We start from the raw sequence: 11,892 nt of genomic DNA on the forward strand, positions 1-11,892 counted from the left end.
ACCACTCAGTGTAGTTATTAAAACTTGGGTGTTGAGTTTTTAACTCAGCAACTTCCAAAGATCTAACATTAAGTTTGATGAGAATCAATCTACTCATATTTGTGCATGGACCACCAGAACACCCTATTAAGATTATGTAATCTGCCTGACGGTGGAATTGTCCACATGCTTTGGGCATGGCCTGGTAATTAAGGCGCTCGACTTGCAATATACGGGTTTCAGGTTCGAATCCCCGTCAACGAACATACTCGCCTTTTCAGTCATAATGTAACGGTTATTCCCAATTTTCGTTGGTAATAGAGTATTTGAGGGCGGGCGGTGTTGACTCTAGTCTAGCACTGCTAAGTTAAAGACTGCTAGCGCAGGTAGCCCTCGATTAGCTTTGCGCGAAATTCGAAACAAACAAACATGCTTAGGACTGTATTATTTTGTTGTGTTCTTTTTGGAATACATATCTTTGCTGTGTTTATTAGCCACTCTGTGATTATCTGCAGTGTTTTCAGTTATGGAATAGATTTCGGTACTGGTGATAGTCTTCTCTGGCAGATTATTATTGTATTATTTCAAACCTGCTCACTTCACTTACATGATTAAGGGTAGCGAAAGAATAAATTCCCGTAAACGTGAATACCGGGTTTAATGAAAATTTTTCTCAGTTTATCTGTACGCAACAAATTGACATCTAAACGACAGAACTTAGTTTCCAAACTCTGCATATAGGGAAGAAAAAAATTGTGATCTTGAAGCTTTCTCTTATGCAACTTTTTTGACCCGAAACTTTAATTCAGTTGGTCTAAGGTTGTTTTTTTTAAACAAGGACTTTCATGTACACTGTACTCATAAAAGTTTTAGTATTGATTATATTAAGAGTAGATGAATTAGTTTACAAAAAAGCACGAGTTTGTTAAAATACAATATAGTGAAATTTCATTGAATAATGAGCATCGTATTTCAAATTTTCTGGTTGTAGTTTTAAAATGTTTGATACAAGAATAACGTTCAATTGATAATGGGACCAGAAAGCGAGCAAGTCTGATTTGTTTGTTTGTTTGTAATTAAGCACAAAGCTACACAATGGGCTCTCTGCTCTGCCCACCACCCGGATTCTAGCGTTGTAGGTCCGCAGACATACTGCTGTGCCACTTATGTGCCATTTACTTAGTTTATTTATATTAAAATAATAGCTCGTAATGTTTAACCATTTGTCTAAAAGTTCTCCAATGTTCTAGTCTTTAAAACCAAAACTTTGCACTGTACTGATGAGAAAGTCATATGTACTGAAAGTGGATATGGCGGAGAAACTCATGGAACGTTTATTGAACTAACCAAAAGTGTTTTTAGATTAGTTTTTATGAATAAGATGGAATGTTTTAACCGTAGATAATGGGCTCAAATTCACGGTACCTTTTGCGAGGGGAATATTTTAACCCTTAGAGATATTTGTTAACTCCTTATGTTCCACACTTGATTTTCATGGCTGCAACATTTTGACAAAGTCTGTGTACCTAATAGATGCATCTCTGGAGAAAGCCAATAGTAGTATCTCATTATGAATGAATATGCAAAATGAATTCCGATATATGAATAAATTACTAGAGAATATTCCACTTCAAATAACACATTATGATTGTACAAAATTCATCCGCGGACTTACTTTTTAATTCCCTGAAATGCGATATGAAACCTGCAGATTTTATTTGAATGATTCGTTTATTGTTATGTATAAAGATACACAATGAGCAATCAATGCTGTGCCCGGTTTTTAGTGTTATAAGTCTTAAAACTTACCGTTAAGCTACTACGTGGCTTATTTGAACGTTATTTATAAACTGTCAGCTTTTTTCTAATGAACTACTTGTATTTATTGATTAGGAAACTAATTATAAGATTCTTGAGATGTATTTTGATGTCGCAAATTGATTTCCCAAGCTAGAAATGAAAATTTTCGGATTATATTTTCTTCGTACTCTTTGTTTAATGCCGATAAATACAGAAGAGTTTTGATAATATTCTAATCTAAACCCTTCATTATCTGAGGTGTTTATCTTAGGAATGATGAAGAACAGATGTGAATCACAGTTAGATCAACCAGCTGTTGCAACATGTGGGAACACTGCAAACACAACGTGTACACGTGCAGCCTTTCTGTTGCTGCATGGCAGTTCTGCAACCAAGAATTACCCTGTTTTAATCTTCTTTTTTTTTCAACCTTAACATTACATAATCGTGTTTGTTATTCTATAATATCGCGTAGGATGTTTAAGTAACCTTTTAAAGTGTATCTTATAATTATAAGACGATTTCTTTCGTTCCTCAATCGTTGGTATTGTTATGCAGCAGTATTGTTTCACTCTTATTTTATAAACGGTTTCTTGAGATAATTTATGAAAGCATTCTGTGTTGTTTTGTCATATTAATATTATTGATTATTTTTTATAGCTATGTGTTACAGACTTAAGCAAGAAAAGTAACCGTCTTTGTAATAATCTGATTTATGTAAACTGTGAAGATAGGATTTTTTAAAAACAAATCCGAAAACAGCGTTTATCTAATCAAAAACACTATAGCTATACAAGTTTGGATTATACAAGTGTCCATGGGCGCCCGCAGAAAATGGCAAGAGGGGGCATTTGCCCTCCTTACATTTCACAAACAATTGCACGTATTATGATGTAAACTTAACGTCGTAGTTAAACTATATATATTTTGAGTATTTTTTATTAAAACTGTAAATTTACGTATGCGTTTAAGCACACATGACAAATATTCGTTTAGTTGTTTGTTGACTTGAACTCTAAAGGCTGATCCCCTAAATACTCCCCCAGAAAGAGTAATGAGAACAACTTGGTTTAACCCTTCAAGAGTTATTGTTTTGGTGTACAGATACTGTACAGATTTTGTGTTCAAGTTAACATGGAAGATTTGAGGTGATCAGCTTATTTTATCCAGATTTACCTTGTCTCAACAGTTGGCTTCGATGGTATCATAACTATTTTAAGATATTTTACCGGTTATAACAATTAAAAGAAGTGAAATTCTTAGAACCCACGAGTAAAAGTAAAAGAGAAGTTGCTCTGATGCATCGGGTAAGTTACTTAAAAAGTTGGGGGGGGGGTAGATTCTTCCTTCTGTCTTTTTATTTTTCTAGCTTCTCTGTGGAGTGAGTGAATTTTTAAGTGTCTTTTGGGACAATTTATCATATTTTGCTCAGGCTTTTGTTTGCCTATGTACAATAGTTTTGTAAATTTTTCTTACAATGCATATTTTGTGACCGTGTCAATTCTGAAGAGAAATAATAAATAATGCAAGTCGTATAACATAAATTTATTCCTATATTCTTCATAAAAATAAAGGGGAGGCTGTAAGAGTCGTACTTTGATCACTGATGTTCGGACAAAATCCAACCGCATGGGCTTTATTGAGAAATGGGTTATGTTAGCAATTAACTTAATCACATCAATGGTAAAGTGTTACCTAATAATTTGGATTTAATTGTTTTGTTTTCAACAGATATTGTTGGTTTCATCCTCAGACAGAGAATATTTTGTCATAGTGATATTCCAAGGAGGGAGGGAATTGCTCTTCAACCAGAAACTGACCTTATATTTTATCCAGGTGTAGTAATGTTAATTACAAATTTTGACCAAGTTGTATTGGAATATCTCTTAGAGAGTAGATATGTGGTATCGCATGAGAAAATTCAATCTTCCAATTAGACAAAATTACCAAGTTTTCACTGTACTTAAACGAATTCCCAAACATGAGGAATCTTTCACCTTCCTCTTTTATTTTCTAATATTTCATTCTGTTATTCTGGTCGAGCGTGACCTGAACTAGGAATCAGAGGGTTTATAATTTGCATCTGTTACCGCAAAAATGCGTTCCACAATTTGAGACCGAGGGTTCGCTGCAGTGGTCTTGCACTGACGTCAAATGATCACGTGATCTATGGTAAAAATTTATATAACATTGACAATTTCAATGAGGATATTATGAAAATTGATCTTATAAATTGACATAATATTTAGTGATTATGTATAACTCTCTTTATCCCTGCCTTACATAATCTAATACAAACCAAGGCATTCCATCTTTCAAACTTATTATATTATTCAACTCTAACATAAGTTATGTTGGGTCAATTGTTTTTCACTGCGTGGCCGTTGACTCAGAATGAATCGCATAATTATCATGGTCAATAACGAATATAAATGATTTTATTCATCCTAGTCGTATATACACCAATATTTAGCCTCTCATACTTATTCAACTCCACCAAAAGTTATGCTGGGGCAATCGTTTTCCACGGTGTAGTCATTGACTCTGCATAAATCACGTAATTAACACAGTAGCTATACGATATTAGTAGCTTTCTTTATCTCGACCTTACATACTCCAACGAAAGTCCAAGCATTTATCACATCATAGAGGTTTAAAACTATATCTAAATACCTCTGACATTCCTCAAACCCTTACTAACCTTTCTAAAGTTATCCTTCCGCTGTTAAGAACTGGTCAACTTTGGTTTGTTCCCTATCAAGTTTGGCTGTTGGGCAGACTTTCTTTAACAAGGTCACCTCCAAACACTATTGTGGGTTGAAACAGGTAGAACTAGACCAGGTACACAAGTGGTCATATATTGACAAAGGTTGTGCTGTTGTTCTGTGGATATCTAGTCGGAATTTGCCACGTACTAAATAAGCCGTAAGTTTGTATATGTTCCTGTAATTTATAGTAATTTTCAGTATTAAATTAAAATATTTCTATATTTTAGTTATTTACACCATTACCTAAATTTAATGTATAAAATTAAATTTCTTAAATAGTAATAACTACATTGAGCAAATGTGATAGGCATGGTACACGAAACTTTAACTGTTTTGGTGCTTGGTAATTTTGCCAAGCAAACCCAACCTCATCAGGTGTTCTTGGACTAAAAACACCGCTAGCATCAAGGGTATCCAACTGATGACCTTGGGCAGAATGGTTATAGAAACTTCTTATAGTTTACCTGCTACTCATAGTTAAGATTAGTTATCATTAATATTTTAGCAGCTTTCCTGGTAGAACTCATTATATAATCGTGTTATCTAGGATTGTAGTTCATTTCAGAGATGTGCATAAAGAAAGATATGTTGAAAACTAAACACCTGTAGGGTTTCAAAGCCGTATCTTTTGCCATAGGCGATGCTCATTGCCAGTGACAGCGTGTAAAGTTTTACCGAAAACAAAAAAATTGTGATGTCACTTACAAAATGGTTAAATCCCACTATTAGATCAAACAAAAGTAGCCCCAAGAGTTGGTGGTGGGTGCTGTTGACTAGCTACCTTATCCCTAGTCTGTCAGTTCTAAACTAAGGACGGCTTGTGCAGCTAACAAAAAGTCTAAGTACAACAACAACAGCATTATTCAAGTTGCATTATATGTAATATACAAATAAATAGGTGTTAAAGATGTCATCCGTGGCGCCACGATGATATGCCACCGAATTTCATGTGCAAATATTTCATATAGAGTGTATACCATTAATCCATACAATGATTGCCCTAGAACTTCACGGAACTTAATATCTTACAAAAGGTACCTCGTCTTAAAAACGTTTAAGGCGTGGGAGGGATTACTTTTCTTTTTTTAGAACCATTAAGTTTACGTTTAACTTACTATATGTATTTAATCCCCTATGATTGTTAACTCGTTAAGTTTCCGAGAAAATTCTTCTTAGTTTCATTAAAATAAAGTTAGTTTATATTACTGGAATTGTAAATAAACTTACTGATTAGCCAGAAGTACCAGTTTTGATAGGCTTAACTAAACTCACATATGGATCCTGTATTCAGTGTATCTTTATTGAAGTAATTATCCATTTCAGATTTTTTGACAATAAATCAGGTGATCTATTTACCTTTGGTATAATCATTAATTTTTCTAATCCCTTAAAAAAAGTTGAATTAATTTAATAGATCAATATTTGTAGTGGTAACTAATATACATGAATTACAACATTTTACTAGCATTTCAAGTTTGTTGGAGTTTTAGTAAACAGATATTTTCAAATACTTGCATGAAAAGGCTTTTGCTTTTCAGCGTTGTGTTGTTGTTATTAAACTGAAACTAGTTTAATCCCTTTTCTTTAAACTGATCCAACAAGGATTAGTGCTAAAGAAGCCTTTCCGTCATTACGAGATTTCACCAGTGTGTCACAATACACAAAGTGTCCGTTCAAAATTAAATAAATGGCTCAGAGTTAAAATAATTTTTCACCACATAATAAGTTTATTCTATATTTTAATCACAATCTTTCAAGATCTCATCATTAGTTGCGAGGTTAGGTCTTTCACTTTCCTCCAATAATGTTGAAACGCTAATTTTTTACAGGTCATCGAACCTTATGAAACACAACGACTTAAGCAGGTAATAAAACACGATATCTTAACTAATAAAATTAATTAACAATAAGATTGATCATAACTTTATTGGTATTATTTATTTCTGACCCATTACAGGTTCCCAATAAAAAAAGAGGGTGCAGTAGCATCTCTTCTACAGCTGGTAGGTATGAGGTCGTGTACTAAACACCAGAGCTTCTCACGCCACCTAAATTACTACATCTAATGTATTAGTTGAAACGCTATTAATATAATGCATGGAGACAATAAAGCGTTTGATGTATAACACTGAAGGTTAATCTGACTTTTTCAGATCAATGTTCCATCTTCCCTGCAACTACTTCTTTCATTGTAATCCGTTGTCAGAACTTTAAATATATAAACACCTGAGTGGGTGTTAAGGATTCTTTTATAGTAGGTGTCTGTGACTTGTTAGCGATAAATTAGAACAATAAACGGACAGCACGCACTCCACTTGTTTAAAAAAATATATTCAAAACAAGATAAACGCATGTACAAAAATTATTTTACACTATGTATATCATAGTTGTTTTCTTAAACACTATACAATTCTCTTCTTATTATCAAAAGTCCACTTAGGCTAATTCAATTGCTTTAGAATCCAGTTGACAAGCCGAACTGTTTTTCTCTACTTTTATTTCAATAGTATCGGTGAATAATTCACTTACGTTGCATAGTGGGTTACCACAGTTGTATCCTTCCAATAATTGTCTTCTTTCCGTCACTTTGGTCGCCACTATTTATATATTTATCACTGAGGCTTCTAGAAATATCTATAGCCTCGATATCAATGAATTGCAAACACAACGTACGACTCTTACCGAGTTACTTAACCAAACTTGTCATAACTGTCGCCTTTAAAATAATTGCTTTTAACTCTCTGGTTATTAACAAACTAAACAATCAGAGCCCGGCATGGCCAAGTGGTTAGGGCGCTCGACTCACAACCTGAGAGTCGCGGGTTTGAATCCCTGTCCCACCAAACATGCTCGCCTTTTCAGCCATGGGGGCGTTATAGTGTGATGGTCAATCCCACTATTCGTTAGTAAAAGAGTAACCCAAGAGTTGGCGGTGGTTGGTGATGACTAGCTGCCTTCCATCTAGTCTTACATTGCTAAATTAGGGACGGCTAGCGCAGATAGCCCTCGTGTAGCTTTGCGCGAAATTCTAAAAACCTAAAACCTAAACAAAAATGAAATATTAATTCACAAAATAAATTAAATAATAATGCCTACACTAAATTGTCTTGTATATCCAACGTCCGTATTCAGTCTAATGCCAATCATTCCTTTCTATTTACTACAGCAAAAGACGAGCTGGCGGGCGCTCTTAGATCCCACATCGTGACAATCTTTCAACAGGCCTTCTGTACGTGGATGTCGGCGTTTAAGACAACATATAGTAGAACAAATGCATAAAAGTCCACTAAAGGCTCGCCAAGGACTTGAAAAGTATGTGGTTTATATGGTTGAACGAGACTGTTATAAATCCACCAGTTTTTTTCGTTCATCTTTGTCCTGAAAAAAAATGCTGATTTCGAAGTATTGAAAGAATCTTGTGAGCCTTTGTCAGTTTCCTTAATGGCGCAAGGAGATACATACAGCTCCACGTAGTGACTTTTTTGGGTCGGATGGTTCTCTTTCATAACAATAGCCTTCACTTTGTAGATTAAAGCGTTTCTTCAGATTGATTTAATGTGTGTTTTCGGAGCTCAATTGGTGTCCTAAAAGCTCCGCTTTACGAGTTTTTCTGCTTCCAGAAAACACCGAAGACTCTTTCTTTGAACGGTTGTGTGTCCCTTTGTTCTATATCGTTTAATAATCTCACTGTGCGAATACCCTTCCTCGAAAACGACTGTAACAAAATTTTCCAGCCGTAAGTCTGTTTGTAAGGGTACAGTATTGTCGAATGGTCGTAAAATCACCTTGTGCATGTGTTCTATGTCGTAGTGGCGCCACGGCTCGCATTGCAAGCCACTGCGTTAGCATATGCATATAATTCGTATAAGGTAATTACTCCCACGGCAGGTGATAGTTTGACTGGTGCCCTAGGCAAAAATTAAGACTGCGTCTCTGCTTACACTAGACCCCCAGAACATTTGGCGCCCCGAGAATTTAGCTCCCTATTCAGCTGTCTATATTGCCTACCTTTAACACCAGGCCTGATTAATCCCGTGTTTGATATAAAACACTCTTCTCGTCTCTTATGCACTAAGCATTTTCTAAACACATACCACACGTTAAAGGCCCATTTTAGATTGACGATTTTTATTTTCAAGGATAATTTTTGTAATGTGTATCCACATTGTCACAATACATTCTGTAAAGACAAGTATCGCTCGGAATGAAAAATTCGTTGAGGCAGTTAAACATACATTAAGTACTTGAATTTCTAGAGTAAAAAAAAAATGGAAAAAATAAATAAAATCGTTATACAAAAAATATATCGACTCGCTTGAAAGACGAAATAGATTAAGTGGTCAAGTGACGAAACATGCAAGTGATAACACAGTAAGTATAGGGTTCAACGTGTTATTTAGTAACACTGTGAAGTGGCCCGCACTTATATTTCAATTTTCTGACTTAATCGTTGTGTAAAACTTAACAGATGATGTGTTTTGTTTGTTTCAGAGAGAATTTTGTGACTGGCATGTCATGTGTGATAAATCCGCGTAACAGTGTCACGGTTCAGTTCCTACACCAAGCTGACTGTCGTTAAAGCTATAACAGTTTACGTCATGCTTAGAGCCAAGGAGTTAAAGCTATCCGAGGAGACTGACTCTACAGCAAAATGTAATTTCAATATCCTTATAGCCGTATTATAGCGTATAGCAACTTACTAATTAATGGATGCTGTATTTATATGTCTTTTTTTAGTTCTTAGAAATTCTTGATAAAGTAAGTAATTGAAATAGCTCTTTTGATGACTATAAATTGATATCGATAAATATCACTGAACTGATTGTAAACAGGTAACACAAATAGCGTTCAATCTGTTTCAAGTTATTGTTGAGATTTACGTACAATCCTTGTCTCAAGGTTCGTGCATTCTTGCTGTTTAAGAAAAGTTCTAACTAACCAATCAAAACGGTACTGTAAGGGTTAAATCTCATCTGCATCTCATGCAACATATGGGGTGAATGGAAATTTCAGAGACTCAAAGGTTCACGGTTGCCTGTTTTTAGTTTAAATTTTCTGACCATAGGGACCCGCCGTCTACGTGGCTAATATTAGCCGAATAACAGAATTTTATGTTTTTATAACGTGTTCACAGCGTGTTCAGCAACATATCGCGGGCTCGAAAGTTGAATCTTTCGATCTGAAGTCTGGCACATTCACCATTAAGCCTACACAATATATAAAATTGTTAATATATAGACATTATATGGTTTGAATGATAGGAAACTATTTTTTATTTATTTGCGCACTTTCTAAACTGTACACTTTAAACGATATAAATCTCAATATTCACATAGAAAACAGTATGTTTTCTGTTCTTACATTTTGACAATATTAGAATAAAAAATATTGCAGAATTATTCAACTTGAAAAAAAACACTTCAAATTTAAAAAATAGTTTTAAAATAGGCCAAGCTAACCATGCAGTTTGTCTATTTTGGGCAAATTAAACTCTATTTTGTTATAACTATTAACAAACAATTCAGAGTGAGCCTTTTTCGAGACAAATAAGGTAACCACAGTAAGGTATGTCATTAATATTTAAGTGATAAAGAGGTTCACAAAGATAACAAGCTAGTCAACTTTTGTCACGTGACTGGGTGTGAAAACAGAAAGCTATACAACTGACAATGTCTCAGCACCCACAGTATTCTAGGCTGAAGAAAAAGTGAGGGTGGTGTTCTCAACATAAATTATGACTTACAGGTTTGACAGGTTCTCTTCGGAGTTGATTAATTGTCCTGCCCTACTCCTTCCCCTACCTTCTCAGGGTTTGCAATAAGCTGGTCAACATTATATCAGAGCAAGGTTACATTTACATCTCGAAATTATCCCGACTAATGTATATATATATAACCATAAAACCCTACTGCTTTCGAGACATGAATAAGTATCTATATAATAAGATTCAGTGTCTGTATCACGTAACTCTTGCTAAACTGCTGGTCGCACCAACTTCTAAGTAGTACCAAACGAATCGTCTCGGTCCCGAGAATTGCACAAAGGTAAAACTTTTCACCCAATCCCATAGATATCTCAAGTATTTCATGAAAACACTTTTACGGGATTTCCCGAAAGCGGACCCCAAATATGGCACCGATTTACATTAGAGCACTTAAATATGTAGGCCTACTAATTACCGTTCGTAACCTGATGATAGAAATTAAATTTGCATTATAATAGAATAATAAACTGAAAAAGTGCAAAATAGGAGTTCAAGCACTAAATTTGCGTTATAGTGGCCCTGTAAATGTAGGCCATAGGCTTACAGATTCACAAGTATAAACTATAAAATCCTATAAAGATTACCCTATTGGTTTCGAGAGATGAACAAATTTACATATATAATGATAGCAACGCTTTCAACAAAAGAACTTGTCCTCATCAGGTCAAAGATAACTCTATAATCCCAGAAAATATTTTTATAACCCATTTTCAGATGGGGTTGTAATCATGGCATTGCACAAAAAAGTTTTTGTTACGACAAGAAAAGGTTAATGTTATTAATTTTTCTTCCCTTCCTTAACCCGATGAAATGAAAATATTTTTGTATAGTTGTTTCATTAAAAAACTTTAAGTTCATGGTACTGCAAACCAGTGGTAAGAAAACGTGTATACTTATTATAATTAATCTAAAGCTGAAAATATTATATTACAGTTATAACTTTTGCAGTACGTGAGATTTGTTTTTAGAACAGGTACAACGTTTAGACTAGTGGTGCAATCATCCCTCAAGTACTCAAGCTTTTTGAGAATGATCGCACCAGTGATCGGAACGTTGTGTCTGTTCTAAAAACAAATCTTACTGTAACAGATGTAACTGTAATATAATATAATCAATCAGAAAGTAAACGTAAACAAAACTATTAAATCGGGAAATGTTTTAGCGGGATTTGAAATGTAGTCGTTATTCGCTTACTGTACAGAACAGTTTTTAATAATTAGTTTAAATTTACTGTAATCATTTACTGTATAGAATAGGAACAAATACACTGATAACATTAATTATAAAACAGCTTCAAATAGTACGTCAGTCAGGATTAATTTATTTTAACTATTTACTCTATATAATAAAAAATCTACTGATGTTATTGATTATAAAACAAAATATAACCTACGACGTAACTTTTAGATATATTGACGTATTTCGCGACTATGTATTGTAACTTACGATGTAACATACTGCTGTATTTCGCGACTATGTGATATAAGTTAGTGATTTGTTGATGATGTCATAGAGAGTATCATTTTTTAGATATATTCGTGTATTTCGCGACTATGTATTGTAACCTACGACGTACGTTTT

The 11,892-nt window shown here is 34.3% G+C and overlaps 1 protein-coding gene across 5 annotated transcripts in view; it reads left to right on the forward strand.

Annotated features, from left to right (window-relative positions):
- LOC106478279 overlaps nt 1-11,892 on the forward strand; it is a 32,776-nt gene that overhangs the window by 17,901 nt on the left and 2,983 nt on the right. For 3 of the 5 annotated variants that reach the window (XM_022381862.1, XM_013938810.2, XM_022381861.1), the window contains exon 2: nt 9,039-9,200. The gene's annotated coding sequence lies outside the window, so the exon portion shown is untranslated. Of the gene's footprint in view, nt 1-6,376; nt 6,413-9,038; nt 9,201-11,892 lie in introns of all 5 variants that reach the window. The other 2 variants (XM_022381863.1, XM_022381864.1) reach the window with 1 other exon arrangement.

This window comes from Limulus polyphemus, unplaced genomic scaffold (genome assembly GCF_000517525.1).
Source record: "Limulus polyphemus unplaced genomic scaffold, Limulus_polyphemus-2.1.2 Scaffold196, whole genome shotgun sequence".
Lineage (NCBI taxonomy): Eukaryota > Metazoa > Arthropoda > Merostomata > Xiphosura > Limulidae > Limulus > Limulus polyphemus.